Consider the following 6,509-nt stretch of genomic DNA (forward strand, 5'->3'; position numbering starts at 1 on the left):
AGAAAATCAGCCGAGTTACGACTGTACTGTCTATGATGTTGACCTCAGCTCCTGTTTATGTCCTCATGCCCAATATACTGTAAAATGGAAGTGTGTGTGTGTGTGTGTGTGTGTGTGTGTGTGTGTGTGTGTGTGTGTGTGTGTGTGTGTGTGTGTGTGTGTGTGTGTGTGTGTGTGTGTGTGTGTGTGTGTGTGTGTGTGTGTGTGTGTGTGTGTGTGTTGCCTCACCACAATAGAAATCAATGGGGAAGCAGTATAGCTTGATGCATCAGTGGCCGCTTCCACAATGAATACGATGTTTGAAATCGCACTGTTGTCACTCGTTCGCTGGGCATAATCAGATACTTCCTGCTACCAGGCAATATCCCCAGTTACAGAAGCTGAGTGAGATGAGGTCAGTCATATAGTCTATTTTTAAAGACCTTGTTATTCCGATATACTGAGATCATTAATTCAGGATTCAGGCCAACAAAACTAATTATAGATCTCAAAAAAAAAAAAATCATTATTTCGAGATGAGAAGCTAAACAAGAGGCAGATTAAATAAAAGAAAGCAAGTAATATAACAAGTCCGACAGGCGGACAAAGATGCGTCCATCTATGCACTGCCGCCTTAGGGCATAACAATTTCAAGAATGCGTTTCAGACGGACAGACAAACAGACCGACCGACAGACAGACAGACAGACAGACAGACCGATGGACCGAGATACCCTCTGATAGAGATGCTAGGACGCGTCTAAAAACCTGAACCAATGATGCTAATGTTGTTATTCTTAAAATCTGTTGTTATTCTTAAAAAAGTTTCTGTGGTGCCCACCCACATGCTTGTCTGAACATTTACACTGTCAAAAAACCTCCTCCCCTCACACGTTGGATATTTTTCATCCCAGAGTACCAACAGTTGACACAAAAGTGAATATGTTTATTGCAGTAGGCCCTATAATATCACGTCAGATTTTCTTTTGCCAAGGTGTTTTTTCTCTTGACGCTTGTTCAGAGCCGTCAGTCCAAAAGTGGCTGTTCGGCAGTTAATGCCCATTAACGTACGTCGCTCCACCAGAGGAACACTGTAGTAGTCACTAGAAAAACTATAGTGCAACTCCACTATGACAGTATACAGGGCATTCAGTAATGCATTGATACTTGTTCATTACCATTCTGGTAGCAGTTAATTTATAACAGGGGCTGTGTCTTACAGGCTTAAGCATCTGTCGACCTGTGACGATAATTAATTAACTCGAAAATCCTAACTTTTCTCCCTTTAATGTAGGCATCTCACCATATGCTGCAAAGCAAGCAGGACTATGGACTAGACTAGCCCAGCTGGAGAAGAAGGACTTGGTGAAACTCAAGCCCCGCACTGTGGCTGAGACAGTCATGAAAATGTGCATGTGTGAGTATCTATTTTTGTCTTGCCTGTTACTTACACACACACACGCACGCACACACACACACACACACACACACACACACACACACACACACACACACACACACACACACACACACACACACACACACACACACACACACACACACACTCATGCTTACTTCCATCCCACAGACACACATACACCCCACAGACTTCCAAATGAATTCCACACCCACCCAACAACACCCAAGTGCTAACCTGCCATGACCTGCCAAAGATACACATTTCTGGCTGTTTTACTATGAACTGCTGCGTCAGCATCACCCAGGATGCAGGGACACTGATGCTCCACCACCACTTGTGTACCCTCTCTCTCGCTCTCTCTCTCTCTCTCTCTCTCTCTCTCTGTCTCTCTCTCTCTCTCTCCCTCTCTCTCTCTCTCTCTCTCCCTCTCCCTCTCCCTCTCTCTCTTTCGCATCGGCTCAGCTCTCAAGCTAAATGAGCCAGCTGTTAGCGCATGGCTCATCAATGTTGTATGAGATGCCTCAGTTAGGGGCCGATGTCCTGTCCAAACCACCCAGTCTCGCACCCAACACATGGATGCATGACACTTTGACCGAGCCTCGATATGACAACAACACCCCCCCCCGCCCCCTCACCACCTTTTGCAGTGCATCAGAGGTGGCCAGAGTAAAAGTAGAAGTACATCACATGGTATTACATAGCGGTTACACCACTAATTCCTGATTGCACTAATTTTGACCCAACCAGTGCAGAATCAGATACGTTGCTCTATAATAACTGTAGACCTGTTACTTAGGGCTTCCGCACACCGGCTCCGACAAAGTGCTGAGCACTGCTCAGCTAAAATTCGATTACATTGTTTTCAATAGAACCACGCACACTGGCGCTGATGTCCGCGGACATTTTCCGATGTCGGATAGCAATTAGAGACAAGTTCTATTTTGTCGTCGCTGCCCATTGACTATCAATGCAATGTTCGTGTGAAATTGGGTTTGGGGGTCCGAATTCTGTCGGAAGCAAAAGTGCGCCGCAGTGCTGTCGGAGCCAGTGTGCGGCCGGCCTTACTCACCTTCACACAGGGGCGGAGCAGAGGAGGGGGGCCATAGGGGACAGGAACCCCCGGCCTCACCACTTGGGGGGGCCCCCTGCCAGTGGCTTTCGATTGCCAAACATCTTGTAGGGGCCCCATTCGACGATATTTCGTGGGCCCAACGCCTCTGACACATCTCTCGCACCCCCCTGTCCCAATACCAGTGCTCCGCCCCTGCCTTCACACACCGGTGGCAGTGGCTGCCACACAGGGTAACACCTTGCTACCAGGAGCAATTTAGTGTTGGAGTAGGCAGAGCCAGAGTGCGGTTCGAACCTGCAACCTTCTGGTTGCTGAAAAGGCTCCTCTACCACTGCCCACTATTAGTGGGGAAGCTCTATTCCCCTCTACGTGGCTCAGTGGCCTACTGTGCCATTCACCTTTCCCATCTCTCTGCCCCAATACTTTCCTGTCTCCATCATCCTATCACAATACTTACTGTGTTACTGTGTTTATGTTGGGTTTTTTGTCAACCTGTCTTTTTGTCCTATAGAGGGAGGGTGGGGGTGGTGTGTTTGTCTATTGCGTTCTTGTTTATTGTAATGTCTTTGTAATTGTATCAGATGCACTGAAAATGGCACAGAACAATTTTCCAAAAGGACAAATAAATAATCTATCTATCTATCTATCTATCTATCTATCTATCTATCTATCTATCTAATAAACGGTGAAATGCCCATGAACAGTGGGATGCCTGCCGTGAGGCCCTTGAAGATGGACCCATTGTGTTCGCCGTAATTCCACCTAAGGGACCATGCACAGCCACAGTCAAGGGAAAGCACAGGCTTCTGCCCTTTTCATGGGTGTGTCCAGTGCCGCTGGCAACTTTGGCCGGGCTCGGAACAAAATCATCTGAAAGGGCCTCCCTGTTAATACAGTACAATGTAAAGGGCGTCCCAATTCTGCACCCTCTGCTCCTTCCCTGGGCCCAGGCCTACTGACCCCTTTGTCCCTCCCTAATGTAGGGCCTGGGTGTATGTACTGTATGCTGAGATGCATCTATTGTGTTTGCTCTCTTCCCTTTATCCCCACATCTTCTTCCCCCCCCCCCCCCTCTCTGACCTCTCACCACCCCCCTAAACCTATTGAGAGCCACTGCACACACATAAAAAGGCGCTTGGATTAATGTGTTGCGACTGGGAGCATAAATGTACGCAGGAAATGTTTTGTAAGTTGGAAAGAAAGGGAAGGAAAAAAAATAAAAATGAGACGAAGAAAGAGAAATAGCTGAAACACTCCTCAAAATACACTAGTTACTATGGATGACAAGATGGAACGAAAGCTGGTAGGTGAGCAGGCATTTCAATCCAATCTTGTTCAGTCTTCACATCATTGGGTGCAGTGTGTGATCACGTGAGGCGCCTGCTGTCACTGCTGTTTAGTGTGAGCAAATCATTTTCATGTTCATCTTTTTTCTGACAGAAATTCATGCTTGTCTTGGCAAATGTTTTGGGCATGCTTTGGTGCCTGCGGCCAGCGAAGCTGACAGGGGTGGACAAATGGGAGAGTTGTCCCGGGCCCAGGAAAAAGGGGCTTCAGAATTGGGTCCTCGTTGTGTGCATTAGGTGGGGATCATTCAGATTACTTTTTCCTGGGCCTGGCCAAAGCTGTCAGCAGTCCGGCCTGTGGCAGCAGCCATAATACACAGACTTGGTAAACCTTCACATCACTGTGTTGTTATCATTTTTCAATGTGAAAGTTGCAAATGCCTTGGTTCATCTGTGTGAATAACCACATAGACTACAATTGTTTCCCTTGTTTCCTACCTCCTCATCAGCTCATGACATTTTGATGTGCCTCAACCAAATACTCTCACTGGTTCCTACCCACAGCATGGAGACATTAGTTAGTATAAACCTATGTCTTTTTACATCACTAATGGGTTCACATTTCAGATGTCAAGCATATTTCTACATATATCCTGTCTTTTTGTGTGTTTTTTTAGGTTCCGTCATGGTAAGCTGTTAGTGAGTAGTGCATCAGGTTTGTAGCTCGAGGGTTGCCGGTTCGATTCCCAACCTGCCACGTTCGTGGGGGGAGTAATTAAGCAGTGCTTACCCCCACCCTCCTTCAAGCTATGTATGTCCAAGACAAATTTCCTTCGGGACTATTAAAAGAATCTTGAATCTTGAATCTTCAAGACTGAGCTGAGGTACCCTGAGCATGGTATCATCCCAAGGGGTGTGTTGTTTGTGCACTGTGTGCTGTGGAATGCAATGTGACAATGACAATGTGCGTTTCCCAGTGCACTGAGAAAAAAAAATGTTGGATTTACTTAACAAAGTTAAGGCGACCGGGATGCACACAACTATGTTCATTTAGATGTATTGAATATGGTTATGTTGATTTTAATGAACAGAGTTATGTTAACTTTACTACACATGGCTGCATAGATGTTATTAAATAAAGCCACTTTGGATTTAGCTAACAAAGTTATGTTGGATTTACTTTACCAAGTTAAGGCGACCGGGATGCACATAACTATGTTAATTTAGATGTATTGAATACAGTTGTGTTGATTTTAATGAACAGAGTTACTTTAGCTTTACTACACAATGTTGCATAGATGTTATGAAATAAAGCCACTTTGGATTTACTTAACATAGTTAAGGCGACCGGGATGCACATAACTATGTTAAGTAAATCCAAAGTGGCCTTATTTAACAACATCTCTGCAACCTTGTGTAGTAAAGGTAACGTGACTCTGTTCACTAAAATCAACACAACTGTATTCAATACATCTAAATTAACATAGTTATGTGCATCCCGGTCGCCTTAACTTGGTTAATTTGGATTTTCTTAACCAAGTTAAGGCGACCGGGATGCACATAACTATGTTAATCTAGATGTATTGAATACAGTTATGTTGAGTTTTTTTAACAGAGTCATGTTACAACACAAGGTTACATAGAAGTTAGTTTTATTTGTCAAAATGCACAGGTATCTCTAAGGGCATAAAAAACATTTGACAGCATCGCCAAAGAAAACATATACTGTAACTGCCCAAAACATCCGCAATCACATGTGTCAATCAATGTGGTATCAATTTAGACAACTTTTGAAAAATATTTAATAAAAACAGCTTTCCCATGTGAATATCATGGAGGATTCTATTTATTTCCATAATTCTATCAAAAATATACAACTTCCATAGATTGCAAATTATAATTATATTGTAGAAACATGCAAATAAATATTTGAAATGGCTGTTTTGATGACATTATGGAAATATAAACTATTCCATGATATTCCATTTTTTGTAAAGGGCTGGTGTATTGTTAAAATAAACGGCTATACTGCAGACAGCAGTAAAAGATGATTAACTAAGTCCCATGCTCACAAATATTGCCTGCTCAAACATGTTAAGTGAGGACAGACAAAAAATATGCTGTCTTTTTTTCTATACAAACAAAAAACATAATCAAGCCAACAATCACAAACCAGTCGCACCTCCTGAGATGTTCAACAAATGGCACGATTTCAGTGCAATACCCAGCAATTTGCAATTTGCCAGCATTACCAATGCAAACTAAAATGCTAACATCATAAAAAACAAGCTGAAAGTAAACAGTAAAAAATACACATTTCTTGCTCAGAAATATTGTCTGATTCAGCATGTTAAGTGAAGACTGGCACGAACCATATTGGCTTTATTATTTTTGTTAGATTGTATAAAAAAGACAACAATCACAAACCAGTAGCACATAATTCACGACTCCCAAGATTTCAGTGCAACAATTTCCAATGACGTTCAAAAAATGCAAAAGTCTGCCACTCTGACTCATTGTCATGCCTTACAGAAAAGTCTCGTGTTGACTATGGGAGTTTTTGGCTGGTTTTTACATATCTCTTTTCCAGGTATGAGCCATACTTTTTTGAGCAATGAAACATGGCTAGAGAGTCACAGAGTATCTGTCACTGGGTAACGTTCCTCCGTATGAGACAGTGTGTGTGTGTGTGTGTGTGTGTGTGTGTGTGTGTGTGTGTGTGTGTGTGTGTGTGTGTGTGTGTGTGTGTGTGT

This window comes from Engraulis encrasicolus, chromosome 20, assembly GCF_034702125.1.
Source record: "Engraulis encrasicolus isolate BLACKSEA-1 chromosome 20, IST_EnEncr_1.0, whole genome shotgun sequence".
Classification (NCBI taxonomy): domain Eukaryota; kingdom Metazoa; phylum Chordata; class Actinopteri; order Clupeiformes; family Engraulidae; genus Engraulis; species Engraulis encrasicolus.